Source organism: Balaenoptera physalus (assembly GCF_965194825.1).
Source record: "Balaenoptera physalus genome assembly, chromosome: 4".
NCBI lineage: Eukaryota > Metazoa > Chordata > Mammalia > Artiodactyla > Balaenopteridae > Balaenoptera > Balaenoptera physalus.
In genome coordinates, this window is record NC_138891.1 from 60,292,174 (window position 1) to 60,311,274 (window position 19,101).

Consider the following 19,101-nt stretch of genomic DNA (forward strand, 5'->3'; position numbering starts at 1 on the left):
ATTGCGGTGGCTTTTCTTTGTTGCAGAGCACGGGCTCCAGGCGCACAGGCTTCGGTAGTTGTGGCATGCAGGCTCAGTAGTTGTGGCACGCGGGCTCTAGAGCGCAGGCCCAATAGTTGTGGCGCACGGGCTCAGCTGCTCTGTGACATGTGGGATCTTTCCGGACCAGGACTCGAACCCATGTCCCTTGCATTGGCAGGTGGATTCCCAACCACTGCACCACCAGGCAAGTCCCCACGTGTGATTCTTGAGCACTTGAAAGGTGGCTAGTCCACATTTTTTGAGATATGTGGCTAGTTCAAATTGAGAGGTACTGTTAAATATAAATGACATACTGGATTCAAAGACTTCTTAGTACAAAAAACAGGATATGAATATTTCATTAGTAATTTTTTACCTTGATTTTATGTTGAAATAAGATTTTGGTTATATTGGTTTATATAAAATATATTATTAAATTAATTTCACCTTAAAAAACTTTCAATGTGGTTACTAGAAAATTTAACATTAAATATGTGGCTCACGTTATAATTCTATTGGACAACCCTGCTTTAGACCATTATATGGGATTCAGTGCTAAACACCTTGCAGGATCACTTTGAGTGCGTTTCAGTCCCTACTGCTAGAGTTTACATTCCCTGAGCTCAGGAACTTGTAACCTCCTATTCCTTACTACTCCCCACTTTCATTCACTGGATGTGCAATATATGCTAATGAAATAAAATAGAAAACGTTTTATCAGAAGAGGTAAGGAGCTCAAATGCCTACAGAAACCAGGCAGGTAGCATAATTATATGAAGTGTGCTGGGTATAACAAGGATCTTGGTGTCAGGGACACAATAGGATTCTGGATTGGTTAGCAGGGACCATGGTCAACTGGAGATTGACCGCTCTGTAAAAGTGGCAGCCACTTCTCCCTATCAGCTGAATTATTACCACATAGGAATGTAGGCCCAGGGTTGCCAAAGTTTCCAATCTTTCAAGAGAAACTGGATATCTGGACTCTCTGGACTTTTATGTGAATTTAACTGATTTTTATATGTTGGCTTAATTCTAAAAGCTTTGTGTGGGCCAACCAAAACAGGTTAGTGGCCTGAATAAAGCCTGAAAGTTACTAGTTTGTGCTTCTCATTTAGAGGGCAAAATGAAATTTACCTGTAGTATCACGGTAGTAGAAGAGTAAAACAAGATTCATTATTGTGGCTTTGATCAAGAAGGGACTAGAATTTGGACCCTTAAATCTGCAGAAAACTATTGGTAGATGGTATTTCCAAACATTCCCAAATACTTGAGATTAAAAAATATACCCCTCTGCAGAATTTCTCAAGACTTAGGCCCTTAAGGAAAAAAAGGGGGAGCTGTAAGTTTATTGACAGGAGAGTAAAACTGTCAACTTAATGCAAAAGGGAATAACATGTCTCTCATTCTTAAGTCTTTACTTGTTTAGGGTTCAGGAAATGGTTAAAGAAAGTATCACTTTCTGAATTTTCAGAGCTCTTGTGACCTGTGTGTTTACAGAGGAAATCTTGTGGTTGAATATTTAGCATACATGAAGTGACAAGGTGAGAAGGGGCTGAATGCTAGTCAGAATAATGTTATTTTTAAATGACAGGGTGCTGCTTCTGAGGTAGATTAGCAGCAGCCTTTCTTTGATTTTCATTTCTTTGAAATCCAAAATCAATAGACCAAGTAATGCAAAGGAACTCTGGCTTAGAATTGTATCACCTGTTGAACTATTAGTAATTTACTTTTTTGGGTCATTTTTTAAATCTCAGTAACCTGCAGTCATAACAATATCAGAATTAGTTTGCCAAAGGGGTCATTATTCTATTGAGTAGGAAAATAAGTGAGGATCTGTATAACTGCACTTCAATTTCAATTTTGTTATTTTGCATGTAAACTGAGCACCTGAAATCAAAGATTATATTTACAGAATAGAATTCTGCAAATTCTCTGGAAGTCATGTATCATGTATAAATGCGTAGTTTAAGAGTTTAAGAACATTTCCTAAGCAAATAGAAAGAAGGAGCATGTTATAAGATATGAAATCATGAATCAAGATAATAGTGTTCCCTTTACTTAGGCAAATTATGCTGTGTGTTAAAAGCTAAGAACAGTTGGTATAGAAACCTGAAGTGTATTTATGTTGTTAGTCAAGTAAGTATCAATGACTTGTAAATTCATTCTGACTTGTGGTTTGCCTTTGAGTAAGTCCCCAAATCTTTCTGTTTCTCAGTTTCCCCATTTCCAAAGTAATTATAATAATCCCATTTATTTCTTAAGCATAATCATATACTAGTATAGAAGATGGTGCTACTCCTGGGAAAATGTCCTGAGATCTGGGCAGATAGATGTGGTTGTTATTTCCACAGTATATTGATATAGCAAACATATTTTATAAGAGCAGCCTGGGTTGCTTTATAGCATCTTATTGTTTACAGAACCAACAAGCAGCTGTTATATTATTATTTAGCTCCCCAAACTTGTTACAAAGAGTTGAATAACCATACAAATTAAGATCATCATATGTCAACTATATATTTGCATAAATGATATAGTAATAACATTAAGGGAAATCTCTTAATGGGAAAAGACACCCAGATTTCCAAATAACAAAAAACTGTCCTATTTCATATTTCCTTCCCTAGTCCCAATGCATTTGACTGTTCCATGTAATTGTAATTATAATACAAATAAAATTTAGTGTTGTCTTTTGTGACAACATACTCTATTTCCCCATATTTCTGAATAGTTTTTAGCACTACCATTTTATATGGCTGTGTAATTATCCATTAAATCTAGGCATCATAATTTACTTAACCATTTTTCTATTGCTGATAGATCTGGCTTTATTAACTGTCTGAAGTAGATATTTCAGAAAGGAATAGTGAAAAGTTAAAAGTATTCCAGCTTAACTGGTGGGAGATAGGTTGATGATGAGGAAAGGCTGTGGGATGTCTGTTACCTCTCTAAGTCCAGGATCACCTGCACAATCCAGTGGTCTTGTACATTCAAGTGTAGCTGAGGACACTGGTGAAGATGCAGATTTGGAAGACTTTCACATATAGATGGTCATTCAAGACATGGGACCCTGATGATGTGAGCCAGGTTTAGTGTGTATAGTTCAAAGAGTAACTGAGGGCAGGACTCTAAAGGACAGTCACATTTAAAGGACAAACAGAGAGAACAAAAGGCAAAGGAAACTAAGAAAGGATAGTTAGAAAAAACCAGTAGTGTCATAGAAACCAAGAGACACTGAGGCCAGCAGTAGCGTTATGACTTGCACAGGGGCGGAGCTGACTCTGGATCTGGGACTGTTGATTTCTCCTTCACACATAGTTCCATCACCCTGTGGACGGGCATAACTGCCTCCTTTAACACTTTGTGTTTTCTGCCTGGGTCCAGTCAAGGACAGGATGCCTCCATGTACCTGGATCTGTTTCGATTGTTTTAAATTGTGTTAAACTAACTCAATCTGAACTCATTAAAATCTAAGAACAGAATAGCTTGGTTTAAAAAAAGTTGTATTGTGTATTTCCACTGCTGTCTTTTAGCAGTGATTTCCAAAGGCTGGTTCAAGGACACCAGAGGATATGTTTCAGTAGATTTGAGGAGGCCTCAAGGGTTTGCACTTTTAATAAGCTCCCAGGTGATTCTGATGTATGTTAAAGTTTGGGAACCCTTGATTTTTTTTTTTTTTTTTTTGGTCACCTCACAGGTGACTTATTAATTTCACAGGAGAATCGTACCTTTATTTATTTATTTTTCCTTCTGCTTTTTTATTTATTTATTTATTTATTTATTTTTGGCTGTGTTGGGTCTTCGTTTCTGTGCGAGGGCTTTCTCTAGTTGCGGCAAGCGGGGGCCACTCTTCATCACGGTGCGCGGGCCTCTCACTATCGCGGCCTCTCTTGTTGCGGAGCACTGGCTCCAGACGCGCAGGCTCAGTAGTTGTGGCTCACGGGCCTACTTGCTCCGCAGCATGTGGGATCTTCCCAGACCAGGGCTCGAACCCGTGTCCCCTGCATTAGCAGGCAGATTCTCAACCACTGCGCCACCAGGGAAGCCCAACCCTTGATTTTTTTAACCAGAAATCATAAAACTTCACAGAGATTTAGAATGGGACATCTAGAGATTTGCCACACCAGGGGTAAATAGATATGTGGCATGGTCCTAGTTTTCATGACAACTTATTCTCATAAAGAATTGGTCCAGAGCACCTATATCTGTTGAACTTTTTCTCTGTTCAGAATATTAGGCAGAATTCTGAGTAAATTAAAAAGAAGATAGCATGAATGAATGATTGAATGCACTCATAATCTACAGAGGGAATGAGATCCTTAGTGGATATTTGTGAAAAGGAATATGCTTCAAAGATAATCACAGCCAATGGGAAAGGGAGAGAGGTATTAGAGGATGCTTCTTTCCAGACTCCCTCACCTGTGTACTGCTTCGTTTCTTGGCCTTCTCCATGGGAACCATGTGTTACATTAGTAGAAAGTGCCTTAGACTTGGCATGACATGCTTTGATTTGGGATCCTTCTCTGCCCCTTGCCAGCTAAGTGACCTTCAGAGAGTTTCTTAACTTTTCTGAGCCTGGGATTCTTATCTATTAAACATGACAAAAGTGGCATGAGAAATGTTTTGACAATGTAAACATGCAATAATATTATTCATGATGAACTCTGAAAGGAGCAATTTCTAGTGTGCCTTCTTTCTATGAATATTTGTGACTTATCAACATTTAAAATGTTTTAAAATGATTCATTTTAAATATTCTTATAATGTTTGGGGGTGGTGTGTATTTAACTTGGTGTCTTATAGCGGTGATTCCTAAAAGCTGCTTTAAGGACACCAGAGGTTCTGGCTTGGTAGATCTGGACGGGGATTTTTTTAATCTATTTTTTTTCTTAATGAATAAAAAATTTCACACTCTAATGTTATATGAAATTTACAGATAAATTTAAATTCATGACTAAATATTAATGATTGGTTTTGGAATATGCATTAAAATTTGCACCTCCCATTATTTGTTCCACTGAAAATTGCTGGACTTTAAATTTGATTTTTTTTTTTGCAGGAATACTTGCCTTTTAAAGTCTTTAATGCCTTTTCATTCTATTAATGGTTTCTTTCACTTTGCAAAAACCATTTAGTTTGATGTAGAAAAGGCAATCTACTGAATGGGAGAAGATATTTGCAAATGATATGTCTGAAAAGGGGTTAATAACCAAAATATATAAAGAACTCAGTGAATTCAATATCAGAAAAACAACCTGATTTAAAAATGGGCAGAGGACCTGAACAGACATTTTTCCAGAGAAGACATACAGATGGCCAACAGGCACATGAAAAGATGTTCAACATCACTAATCATCAGGGAAATGCAAATCAGAATCACAATGAGGTATCACCTCACACCTGTCAGAATGGCTACTATCAAAAGGACAAGAAATAATAAGTGTTGGCTAGAATGTAGAAAAAGGGAATCCTCATACACCATTGGTGGGAATGTAAATTGTTACAACTATGGAAAACAGCATGAAGTTTCCTCAAAAAATTAAAAATAGTGCTACCATACAAACTAGCAATTCCACTTTTGGGTATTTATCTGAAGAAAATGAAAACACTAATTCAAAAAGATATACACACTCCGATGTTTATTGCAGCTTTATTTGCTATAGCAAAGATGCGGAAGCAACCTAAGTGCACATGATAGATGAATGGATAAAGAAGATGTGATATATATGTGCAATGGAGTATTACTGAGCCATAAAAAAGAATGAAGTCTTACCATTTGTGACAACATGGGTAGACCTAGAGAGTATTATGCTAAGTGAAAGAAGTCACTTAGACAAAGACAAATACCATGTAATTTCACTTATATGTAGATCTCAAAACAAAACATTAAAAAACAAAACGAAAACAGACTTAAATGTAGAGAACAATCTGGTGGTTGCTAGAGGGGGATGGTTGAAATGGGGGAAGGGGATTAAGAGGTACAAAATTCCAGTTATAAAATAAATAAGTCACAGGGATGTAAAGTACAGCATAGGGAATATAATCAGTAATGCTGTAATAACTTTGTATGGTGACAGATGGTAACTAGACTTATCGTGGTGATCATTTCATAATGTATAAAAATATTTAATTACTATGTGGTACACCTGAAACTAATATAATATTGTAAGTCAAGTGTACTTCAATAAAAAGTAAAGTTTAATGAATTATTTTCTTTCATTCACGTTTATTCTTTTTAGCTAAGCTAAAAATATGACGTTTTCATTGCTAATATAAATGCCTATCTTTAATTCTTTTGTTCTGAAAGAGATGGTTTTGGTTTTATTATCAAAGCTTGTTTGCTTTTAAAATCTTTCCTTCAGTCTTACTATTCCCTTCATTTTATGTGGCCGCTTAGAAACAACAGGTGTTTCTTTGTGGTGAGATTTGACATAATTAAAACTGAGTGAAAGGAGAGGAGAAGCCTGTTCTGGTAGGTTTGGTGTACTCAGGAGGCTCTTCCGCAAGCATTGTAATGAACCTGTTTCTATTTGCTGAGTGAATGGATCTTATCTTTATTTAGAGACTCCCCTAGATGGGAAGAGTAATACTGAAAGACTTTGCTTTAAACAATATCTTAAAGCTAAAAAGACCAATTTGAGTAACTGATCTTTTCCCATTGACTTAGGATTTAAATTCGTGAATACTCTACCACCATTTTTCATTGCCAGTGATTTCCTGGGGACTCTAGGTGTAAGGCTTAGTTCTGTCATTTGTTTGAGGTCTCTGTCAAGTTGTCTGGTACATGGCTAATGACTTCACAATTTGAAACTTATGGTTTAAGTACATATCTTAAAGTATGAATAATATTCGAATTTTCTTTTGGAAAGCTCAATTCCAGAGCCTTTAGTGGCCCTCACCCGCCTCAGGCTGCAGTGCAGAGGCCTTCTATTTCATCCTGCTTAAAACTACACTTGCTCCTGTCCCTCCAGGTCCCGTTTGCATGTTTGGTGACTCCTGATACATTTGAAAGTTGTTTGCTTACTAGTTTTTTGTCCCTCTCCCTCCACTAGAATGTGAACACTATGAGATCAGAGATTTTATTCACTGCTGTATCCCCGTGCATAAAACAATGGTTGGTACTCAGAAATAATTTGTTGAATGAATAGATGCTTTATTTTATTTTAATAACAAGGTACACCTGTTTCCTGAGTTGTCTGCTTTCTTATGTTTTGAATAGATTTTTTTCTTTTTGTAATCTGGAAATCTTCCTTCATTTTAAAGGGCTTTACCATCTGCTAAGGGTTGCTAAAATTCTGATTTTCACCTGTGTAGAAAGGCCAGCGGGAAGCCCTACTGGGTTGAGTTCACTGCCAAGGGTGCTTTACTCTGGTATGGGCCTTGGTCCTCAGGTGTGTAGCAGCAGAAACATGAGTTGGCTAGCATACTGGCAGCAGATTCATCTTCAGGAGCAAACATTAGCCAAACTGTGACACTGATGAATAAAACTAGAATGCCAATTGTTTGAGTTAAAATGAGAAATATAGAACTAGAATTCAATAAGCCTATCATATCCTTTCTACATTCTACCTCAGCAAACCGTTTTCCCCTCTATCACAGCATTTGTCACATGCTGTATTCTAATCATCTGTCTACTTATCTCAGACCACAGTGCAAGGTTGTTGAAGACAAAGGGCAGGTTTATCCTGTTTGCCATTGAATATCCAGGGTCTGGTACAGTGCCTAACACTCAGTGAAGTGCTGGATAAATAAATGAAGAGGTTAAGGGATTAGAAAGCGAACTGAGACTAAAACAGGACAAACATTCCCCAGTGATCAGTATTGGTTGCTCTTCTGTGTGGTATACTCTTTTAAAAAAAATAAGCATTATGTATGTGTGTGTATGTATGCATACACATATTAAAGTAATACATACTATGAAAAAAATTTTAAGACAAATAGTATAGATGTATATAAAATCAAAATTAAAATTACTACCCAGCACTATTTATTTTCCCTTAGGCCCAATCCCAATTCCCAGAAGTAGTCACTCTTAATAGCAGGGTATATTGTTTTAGATACATTTTGTGCATGTAGAAAGGCATATGTATATATATACATATATACATATATTCATTTTTTTAATACAAAAATATTGTTATAGAACTCTCTTACTTTCACTTAGCACTCTTGTGGCCACATATTGGGCACATATTAGAACATGTAGATTTATGTTATTCTTTCAAATAGTTGCGAAGTATTTCTTTGTATTGATATGACATTTGTTTATTAAAGAATATTTACTAGGCTCTATTATGTACCAGGAACTATAATTATTTAAACAAGTCCCTCATTGATTGATTTATGTTGTTTCTAGTTTCTTATTTTCCACTATTGCAATTAAATATTCACATACATATATTTCTCTATGTATAGTATGAGTAGTTCTGTTTAGTACATTCTCTTAGGAAAACAGGGTGCGTGAATGTGCATATTTTTTTCTTTTTTTCTGAGAAAACCATTGAGCTTCAAACATGAGTTATTTCTAATGGAAAGTGAAGGATGATTCAGGAGGTGGAGCCAAGAGCCTAGAAGGTGGAACCAGGGGCTGAGGAAAATAGTGGGTAATGGGACGGTGTCCAGATGGTAGAGCCAGGCCTAATCAAGGGAAATTCTCTACCTCTAGAGCAAGAGTACCTGAAAACCTGTGTCTGGTTGGATTTCAGAATTAGACCTGTAACTGCTGTGTGCCTTATGTTTCGACATCCCAGTATTCTATCGATCAAAGCAAGGTATGGAGCCAACCCAGATTAAGAGGGTAGAGAAATAGACTTCACCTCTCAATGAAAGGAAATGTCATAATGCAGGAGTGTGGACACAAGGAGCCCTGATTCATTTGAGGGCTCTTATTGTAGTCATCTCTTTTTTCTCTCTCTCTCATATTTATATAATGTAGAATTATTTTTATTTTAAGTAATACATATGTATAGCTAAAAATCAAATAGTAATACTAATGGTCTTGTATCAGAAAACTGTGGCCTTCTCTTTCCTCGTCCCTCTTTACAGGCACACTACCCAGAGCCAGTCACTTTAAACACTTTAAGTATTTCTTCTGGTATTTCTTAATAATGTTCTTATATTGTAATCTCTTGAATTATCAATTAGGCAGTCTACTCACTTCCTGCTTGACAGTTGGGCGTTTGCTCTTCCATTTCTCCTATACCACATTTTTTGCTTAAGTCAATAGTTAGAATTTATAGTATTAAGACTATATGAATATGGTTCACTGCTAAGCTAAGCCAGTGTACTCTAATTATATTCTTCTCATTCAAATTTCAGTTTTTCTTCTAGTTTAGGTATCGGCAAAGTAGGCCAAATCCAGCCGGTCACCTTTTCTTTTTTTAAATAAAATTTTATTTGGACATAGTCATGCTCATTCATTTACATATTTTCTATGGTAGCTTTTGTGCTACAACAGTAGAACTGTGTGACAGAGACCATATGGTCTGCAAAGCTTAAAATATTTACTCTCTGGCCATCTGTAGAAACAGTTTACTGACAGTTACTCTAGTTATTTATTGTCTCACTTTTTTATGTGCTTAGTTTGTATAAAATATTTCAGTTCAAACTATTTTCTATTTTTCCGTGAAATTTATTTGACCTATGATTTATTTATCTGAGTGTGTTGCTTAATTACCCAACATTTGGGGATTTTCTAGTAATTTTTTGGCTGTTGATTTTTTGCTTCATTCCAGTATGGCCAAGAGAATATAATTATATGATTTCTATTCTTAAAAATATATTGAGATGTGCTTTATGGAATGATATATCTGCCATAGTTTGCTTTCCTCTCCTTTTTTGCCTTTATTTAGAGTAATCAAGTGTCTTTTTATTATTGCATTCCTCCCCCAATTACTTCTTAGTAATAAATATTTTCCTATTTTTCTACTGAGTACTCTAACCATGAACACATTTGATATAAATTAATATTTTTATCACTACTCTAATACTTTAACTTCATTTATTCCAATCCTACCTTTTCTGTTATTATTTCATGTATTTTAATTCTGCACATATTTTGGGCACCATGAGACAGTGTTACTTTGTTTTTTATTTAAAATTTCCCACATATTTATCTTTTTTGTTGTTCTTTAGTTCTTCTTGAATTTCTGTGTTTCTGATGATGTAAGATTTCTTCTTCCTGGAGAAATCCGCTTAGTGATTCTCTTAGTATGGGTCTTCTCCTGATAATTCTGTCATTTATGTCTTTCTGGAAATGTCTTTATTTCACCTTCATTTTGAAGGAAATTTTTGCTGGGTGAGGAATTCTAGGTTGGTGTATTAGTCAACTATTTTCTCATAGTTATAGAGGCCAGAAGTCCAAGATCAAGGTGCCCCCAAGGTTAGTTTCTGGTGAGGAATTTCTTCCTGGCTTGCAGATTGTTGCTTTCCTTCTGTGTCCTCTTGGGGTCTTATTTGTGTGTGTGTGTGTGTGTGTGTGTGTGTGTGTGTGTGTGTGTGTGTGTGTGTGTGTGTAGAGAGAGAACTCTCTGGTGTCTCTTCCTTTCCTTATTAGGACACTAGTGCTATTAGATTAGGGTCACCCTTAGGACTTCATTTGACCTTAATTACCTCCATAAAGGCCATTTCTCCAAATACAGTCACACTGAGGGTTAGGACTTCAACATATGATTTGGGGGGGGACACTTCAGTTCATAACAGTTGGCAATTATTTACTTTCAACACTTAACAGTAGTCATTCCATTGTCTTCTGACTTCCATTATTTCTGCAGGAAAGACAATTGTTTCTCTGAGGATAATGTCTGTTTTTGCTCACTGAAATAAGAATATGATTTTCTCTCCGTTTCTTATTTGCAGAGGTTTACTATGATGTCCCCAGGTATGCTAGTCTTTGTATTTATCCTACTTGGAATCATAGTTGACATCTTTTTTCAGTTTTAGAAAATTCTTGATCATAATCTTTTCGAACACTATTTCTTCCCCATTCTCTTTCTCTCCTCTCTGGTACACCAGTTACAGATATAGTAGATATTTTCACCATATCTCATACGTATCTTAAGGCCTTTTCTGTATTTTCCATTATCTTTCTAGTCTAGATATTTTCACTAACTTATTTCCTCGATCACAAATCCCTCTCTTTAGCTATATCTAATCTTGTGATAAACCTATTCAGGGCATTACTAATTTTATTTGTTTTATTATTAAGTTCTATAAATTGCATTTGATTATTTGACATAGATGCCAGTTCTCTAGTAAAATTTTCCATCTTGGCATTTGTTTTCCTAAACATATTAATCACAATTATTTTAAAGTCTGTGTCTGACTGTAATTGCTGGGTAGTGCCTTGTATAACTGTCTACAGTCTGTTCCCCCCACTAGATTCTAAGTGTAATGAATCTCTCTCTCTTTTACTGCAGTTTTCCAGTGTCTGGCATGTAGAGCTTGGTCAATAAATGTTTGTTAAATATGAAAAAAAAAATGTCTGTGTCTGACAATTCTAATACCTGGATTATCTGTGGGTTTGTTTCTGTTTTAAATTTAAAAATTTTGATCCTTACTCTTAGTATTAAAAATCATAGAGTTTCTGGATGATTTCCAGAGGGGATTTTCTTCAGCTTCTGGTAGATATATAGAGTAGGAGCAGATCACTTGGACTATACTAATATTACTATGTTATTGTGATGATTAAGGTTTGGATCGCAGTCTTTGTAGGTCAGGTGATTTCCATTTTATCCTTACTTCTAAGGTGGAATTTTATAGGAGTTCCAGCTGAAAATCTGGGATCTTTACCAAGGTCTTTTCTCTTAGGCAAACCGTGAACTCAAGTTTTCATTTCCCCAGTCCTGTGAGACTAATTAAAACTCTTCTTAGCTTCTCAGAATCTTTGAAACCGTATTTTTTTCTGCTTTTCTGCCTCTTGACCTGTGCCATTTATGAATTGGTGAATGCCTTGGGAAGAAAAATGGCTTAAACTATTGGTCTCATGTCTCTGAGCTTCCTTTCTCTCTGAGACATCATTCCTTTACGTTCTGACTGCCTTTGTAGTTCTGAACCCTAATTTATGTCTCCCCAGCTCCTTGAGGCTACAAAAACCTCTGCTCATCCTTACCTTCTCTTCCACTTAGTTGCTTTTTTCTCCTAGGTTTGTCAACTTCATTGTCTGTGTTGCCTATGAATTCTGGCAGAAGATATGTGATTCCCGGGTCAAAGACAAGGAATGGTTTATTACTTACAGAAATGGCAATAGCTAGAGTATCATCATTTTCTTGTGCCAGTTCCTCAAGCCTCAGTTCCCACAGGGCAATATGACAAGTAGTCAGGTGACACCTGCACACACAGTGGGTTGTATTACAGTAGAGGGATCCTAAGCTTTGGGAATCCAGTCTTTTATAGTGGGTTATGAACAAATTTGTCCTTTGTCCCAAAGGGAGACATGATCTTTATGATAATGGGCAGTAAATAAAGTTGCCCTTTGCTATGGAGGGAGAAAATCTCTCTGCCTTCCAAGACACCTGTCTTCTAGGTGACTTTCTTCTTAAATTTCTATATTGTCCTTTCTACTTAGCCTTAATTCAGGTATAGCAGGTTGTATTAATGATTGCACAGACTCCACTTAGGGATGCAAAGAGGAAGTCTAGGACAATTTTATCACCCATAACAACCTTGGCTAATGAATCGAACCTGATCTGAATACAGAGCCAAGATGATATCACTTGAGCAAAAGTCAAGAATAGCTTTCTAACTGGAAGACTTCCATTATAGAAAAACTGCTTGTTGGGTGAATATAAATAATGAGCCAGTTACCCTTTGGAAGCTCCTCAGAGCAACCAAGGGAAGTCTCATTTTGGCGAGATATTTTCAGTCTTCTGGGGACTACATTGACCTATTAGTTATATTTCTTTAAAGACTTGAAAGTCTTTTGCACCTTTAGATGCAAGTCCCTGTGTGAGAGGCAAGTTAATGTTTGTCTTCCACACAAGAAGTTGCAATTGGAAAACAGTCCTGGGGACACACATGGTACTCTTGGAAAAAAAGGTGTTGTTTACAATTGTTGCTTCAGGTGGCAGAGTGGAGATAAAGTTTCCCCCAGAGGGATAGCTTTTTTTCATGTATAGCTGAGATGCAGCTAAGGCTAGGCCAGCAATAGGCTTCTGTATACCATTTCCATTTGACATGTAAGGCTCGTTTGGCCTTTTGCACCATGTTAGTCGTTAGGTCTGAGTTTACCCAACCTCAGAATGAGAATACCAGGCCAGAGAGTCAGAAGACCTCCATGGGTCAGAAGTTAAATTTTGACAAGGTCCTAATGGCAAGCTAATAGCTGCTTTTCAGAAGGAATGTATCTGGTATCTGCGTTAGGGAAGCAAGGAGTCCAAAACCCCCGAGGCACCTATGAGTGCAGGCTGCCTCCCTTTGCTTGGGCTCCAGTAGGCCAATCATTAGTCACAGACCCTTGTAGCTCAGTAGATTCATTAGGGTGGAAGAGCTCCAAACGTAGAGGGTGTGCCACAGCTTTTTTATTCCTTAGTCTCAGTTTCTAGGTTGAATGGAGAGACAGAGTAAGGATATTTTCCTTTTTCTAGAGGCCTCAGGCCAAGTGATAAGATACAGAGAGCCGAGAGAAAAATGAGACCTTAGACAAGGGCATGATACTGGCAGCTTAGGCCACTTCTGGCTTAGGTCTTAATTTAAAGGTGAAAAATAAATCATTGAGTTTATTTCAAGTCCAGGCCTTCAGGGTTGAGGAAAATATGTGCATGGGGGTCCAATGCTCCAGCCGGGAAGTAGTAAGGTGGTGTCATTTGCCTGAAGTGTCTCCTATTCCTCTCTTTCCTGGTGAGGTTAGAGTGTGACTTCTTTAGAGTGTGACTTTATGTAATAATTTTTTTTAATTGTAAAAATATCTTTGATATATAAGTACACACACACACACACACACACATTTCCAGCAGAGAAGGAACATTCTACAGATTGCATTTTGGAAATGCATTAATGAGCTTCTCACTCATGCTAGACCTTCTAATTTCTTTTAAATGGTATTACAGCTATAAAAGTGCTTTCATCCTTCTTTCTTTGAATTTTTCAGAAGTTTTGTATGATTTAAATGTATTTCAAAAAATATTTTTGGATTATCAACCTTTTCCCCCAGCCAAACAAGTACACACAACCAATTTCTGGACAAGCAATATTATTGCCAATTATTTCCCATGTCACTTATGTCAGAGAGGATCCAGTTTCACCACCAGTCTCCTTGTCCCAGCTTCACTTATCTCCTTTTTGCTGATGTCTGGTGAATCTGTATCCTCAGTTCATGGTTCTCTCTTGAGATCCAGACCATTATATCCAACAACTTACCAGACATCTACATCAGGACATGTATCTCTAAAGTGGCATTAACAAAATAAAAAATTCACTTCTCCACCTCATCCACCTCCAAATCTATTCCCCCTTCATTTTTCCTTCTCATAGGCATCACCCACTTCATTAACCACATCAGAAGTTGGGTGGTAAAAGTACTTCCCATGTCCAAATTGGTCACTGATTCTTGCCAGTCCTGCCTTCTGATAATCTCTCACATCTATCTTCTCCTTGTCATTCCCATGGCCCTTCCTTAATTCACACTCCCATCTGAACTATCTAATAACCGCCATGATTGCTGGGAATTGTCCATTCCATTATCCACCCTGCAACCCAGGTGATCTTTCTAAATATAAGGTTGATCATTTTACTTCCCTACCTAAAATTCCTTAATGATTTTATATCAATGGAAGGATTAGACTTCAACTCCTGGCTTGGAGCTACTGGCCCTTGTTTATCTTTTTTGACTTATATGCTACTATGGTGCCTAATGCTGAATTTTTTCCTATTAACCCAGTATTCCTATTAACCAATATGTGTGAAATGGAGTTTGACATGTGAGAATAGAACACTATTTTATATTTCCACATTTAAAATGGAGAAAATAGAGGTTAATTCATAGATCTTTTGAAATGACTCAAAAGTCTGATAAAAGGAAACTGTGATAAAAATGACTGTATTTTTAGAACTGAATACAGGACATATATTTTGAAAAAGAATTTTTCCCTGTTTTATGTAGACATTTTTATAAAAAGTATTGCTAAGATATAACATTATTGTTTAAAGCAAATATATTTTATTAAAATGGCAAGAAATTGGGATTAATCCTCTGAGGAAATTTAAGATTGATGATTATCAAACCTGAGGAAAGTTTAATGATTTAAGGTGATTGTGTTGTTGGAAGTATAAAAAATGATTTGATAAGGATTTATAAAAAGGATATATCAAAAGAAATGTGTAAAATTCAGATGTTCTAGGATTCCTTAAGTAGGACTTAACTAATTTAGATGTTCCTTATAGCCTAATAAAATCTGTAATTCTGAAGATCATGTGGAATTTTACATGGTTCAAAATTTCAAGATACAATACAGATTTCAATTTAAGAAATAATTTATTCTTTTAAAATGTATTTTAATGTGTGATACACTCACATATTTCAAAATAAAAATATATAAAAACTTGTACAGTGAAGTCTTTCTCTACCCTGGGTTTCATCTGCTCAATCCCCTTTTCCCAGCCTCACAGTCAGGAAACCATGAATATTAGTTTCTTATGCATCTTTCCAGAGTTCCCTTATGTATACACCAGTAAATACAAATATGTATTTTCATTTTTATCCACTTCTAATTCAAATGGTAGTATAATGTATACATGATGTCCTACACCCTGTGTTGACATGTTTTCTGCACAGAAAACTCAGGAACTGATTTATAAATGCAGGATTTCATGGAAATATTAAAGATTTCTGGGATATGTGTTCTTAATATACACTTACCTGCTGAAGGATTACCTGAGGCAAATATTAAGTCTGAGGTTGAACTCCCCCAGCCCCTGAGCAGGCTTCTGAGACTTCTCCCTTCCCACCAACTTGCTTACATTTCTTGAATAGAGATTAAGTCTAATGTTAAGCTACAGAAACAAAATTGAAAAGGTAACGTTACAACTAAGAACAGCAAATGATAACATAAATTTCTGGCATTAAATATGAATGATATTTATATTATCTGGAACAAAGTGCAGCTGTGGACATAATTTAGCATGTTCACATTCTAATCATGTCAGGGTGAGTTTTACAAAAGTAGGCCATAATCACTCCCACCCCTGCCACCCACCCCCAACCTGTGCTGCTGTTGAGGACTTTCATGTGCAGGGGACATGCTCATCCAGATGCCCCAGGTACCCTCCCAGTCATGTGCCCTGAGGCAAGGACCCAGACTAGGTCATATGAATCAGTGCAGGTTGGAAAGAGGGCCGTGGATTTGGAGTCTAAAGTGTGGGTTCTAATCCTGGCTCTGCCTCTTACTAGATAGGTAATCTTGTCAATTCATATAGTTTTTAAAAAGTTTTGTGGGACCCAATATTTCCATCTGTAAACGAGGCTGATAATTTCCATCCTACCTTCCCTAGTAGGTAGTGGGTAATACCAAACATGAAGTGTTAACACGCCTCATGCCCAGCACAGTGCCGTGTGAATGCTGTTGCCGCCGTGACTTCATTGGGATCTCTGAGGAGGAACAGGTTTTCCTAGTAACACTGTAAATGCTTGTGCCCAGCAGTGGGAGAATAAGAAATTTTCAGGAAAATTAACCTGAGGGTTTGCCAATAGAGTTTTATTAGGTTTGTAATATTTGTTTTGTTGTTGTCCTTTAGTTTTTCTCTTAGACATATCCTGTTCACTCTTTAACAATATTTTGGTTGTATTTTGGTGGCAAATTTACCTCTTTTTGTGGGCTTTGACTTAGAATAGCCTTTTAGCAGTTACTCAAAAATGTTTAGGTCGTTTCCAAAGGCCACTCTCCCTTTAAGATATGATGCAAAACCCTGGGCATGCCAATGGGACCTGATATTTACTTCACTGGGATCCTCCCCTCTCTACCTGACTAACGCTATCATCTACGTCAGAGCTTCTCAAACGTGAGTGCATTACTATCACCTGGTGGGCTGTTAAAACACTGATTGCCCCATCTCACTATTTCTGTTTCACTGTCTGGGGTGGAAGTCCAAGAATTTGTTCCTAGGTGATGCTGTTGCTAATACTATGGGTTCAGGAGCCACACTTTAAGAACCACTGATCTAAAACCTAGGGCAGGGTTTCTTTAAGTAGGTTTTAAAAGGACCGCCTTGTTCAGTAACACCTGGAGCTTGGTAAGAAGGCAGATGCTTGGTTCCAACCACAAGTCTGAGGAAGCAGATTCTCTGGGTTTTGGGAGCTCCAGATTCCATCTCATGCATTTTAATGTCTGAGAACCACTGATTTACACATAACAGTTCTCAACCCTGAATGCACATTAGAATTATGTGGAGAGTTAAAAAGCTCCCAATATCCCTCCTCCCACACCCCTAGAAACTCTGTTTCAAGTGGTTTGGGGTGGGACCCAAGCACCAGTATTTTTTAAAAAGCACCCTAGTGATTCTAATGTGCAACCAGGGCTGTGGACTGATGAGAGGACAGGTTGAGCTTATTGTTCTGTGTCTTGGGGTGTTAAGAATCTGTGGGAACTGGCCGGGGTCTTCCTGGTGTTCAAGGTTGTTTGGGAATGCAGCCCAAAGTGATGGCAAACTTCATTTAAGGTTAAGACTGCTAGTGAACAAGTACCATAGGAAAAGTTGAAAACAACTTTGAAGAGAGTGCTTTATTTATCTGTTTGTAACTATAAGTTTATAATTGATATTGCAAGCTATAAATCTGATGTTACTTTGCTAACTATGTTTTGCTTAGTCTGAGATTTAATTAAGTGTATTTGTCTTATTCTATATTAACTGGTGATGTGTCTGGTAGCTCTGTTAAGTATTTTAGGGACTCTCCTGTGAAGACACTTAAATTTATTCCCTACAGCAAGGAAGAGATAGGTGGTCAGATTTCAGTTTAAGATAACAGAGGAGATCTGTGGAGGGAGTTTTAAGCAGAGACTGAATGATTAAGGATGGGAGGAGACTTGGAGAAGTAAAAGCAAATATAGGAAGTGGTCATGTTTAACCCTTTAGAGACAGGATTCTAAGTCCATGGGAATGTAGGGAGCAATGAGGGGTCAGGATAGCTCTGACTGAATTCTCCTGAATTTCCCTGGACATTTAGAACTTGCTCTTAAAGACACTTTGTACTTCTAGCTGCTTCTTTAGCCTTGGAGACCTGGAGCACTTCCAGAGGGTCTTGGGACATGAAGCAAACAGTGCCCAGCCGGGTACCTGGAGTTGAAGCTTCTCAGGACAGTGTCTTGTAACCAATGTGAGTCTTGTCCCTGCCGGGATTTCACTAGGGCTCTAAGTGAAGCTCTGAAGCAGCAATTGTAGACATAGGGCGTTAATGAAGTTCTCTGGCCTATTTATTTTGGAGGTGGCAGTCAGACAGTTCAAGTTATCTTATCTGGGGAAGTCACACTGAGAGCTCAGTGACCTTGTCTTGCAAACATACCGCCAAGTCACAGGCTGTTTGAGGCTGATGAGATTGTGGATGTGAAGGGCTCGTGTAAACATGGGGTGCTCCTCAAGGGTGGGTGTTCCTGTCCCTAACCAATGGTATTCTGGGGCTGCATTTATGGGTGAGCAGTGTTCAGGGCCATTCACAGGGGACAGCAGGCTCTGTGTCCATCACTTCCTTATAGAATCAGTGCAGCAATACATAATGTTTATTTCTCTTCAGTCTGCGGGGATTTTTTTCAGCATAGATTTTACACATCTGGTCCTGAGAGAATCCACACTGTTGCTACTCACCCGGCAGCCCTGACCACAACATTTGCAGTGTTTTTGGAATTCTAACAGACGAAATCAACTTTTTTCAATAGACATTTTCCTACCTGCTTTGCATGTTGGCTCTAGCTGCACCCCATGCTCACTTGACAGATGCTGCTTTCTCTGCATCACTGGACTTTTCCAGGCCTCTTCTCTTTACACTGACCCTTTAAGCAGACATTTAAAGCAATTGTTCTCTTCAGTTTCATTACTCCGCTCTCACAGCTATTGCAGTAGTTCACTTGAAAGAGAGCCTGGTTGCATTCAATTTTG

General features: G+C 37.5%; 1 long non-coding RNA gene across 1 annotated transcript; it reads left to right on the forward strand.

Annotated features, from left to right (window-relative positions):
- Nucleotides 1-746: 746 nt before the first annotated feature.
- LOC309660594 lies at nucleotides 747-18,703 on the forward strand. Its single transcript, XR_014263492.1, has 2 exons — nucleotides 747-10,498; nucleotides 10,539-18,703. It is a non-coding gene; the product is annotated as an uncharacterized lncRNA (long non-coding RNA).
- Nucleotides 18,704-19,101: the final 398 nt, after the last annotated feature.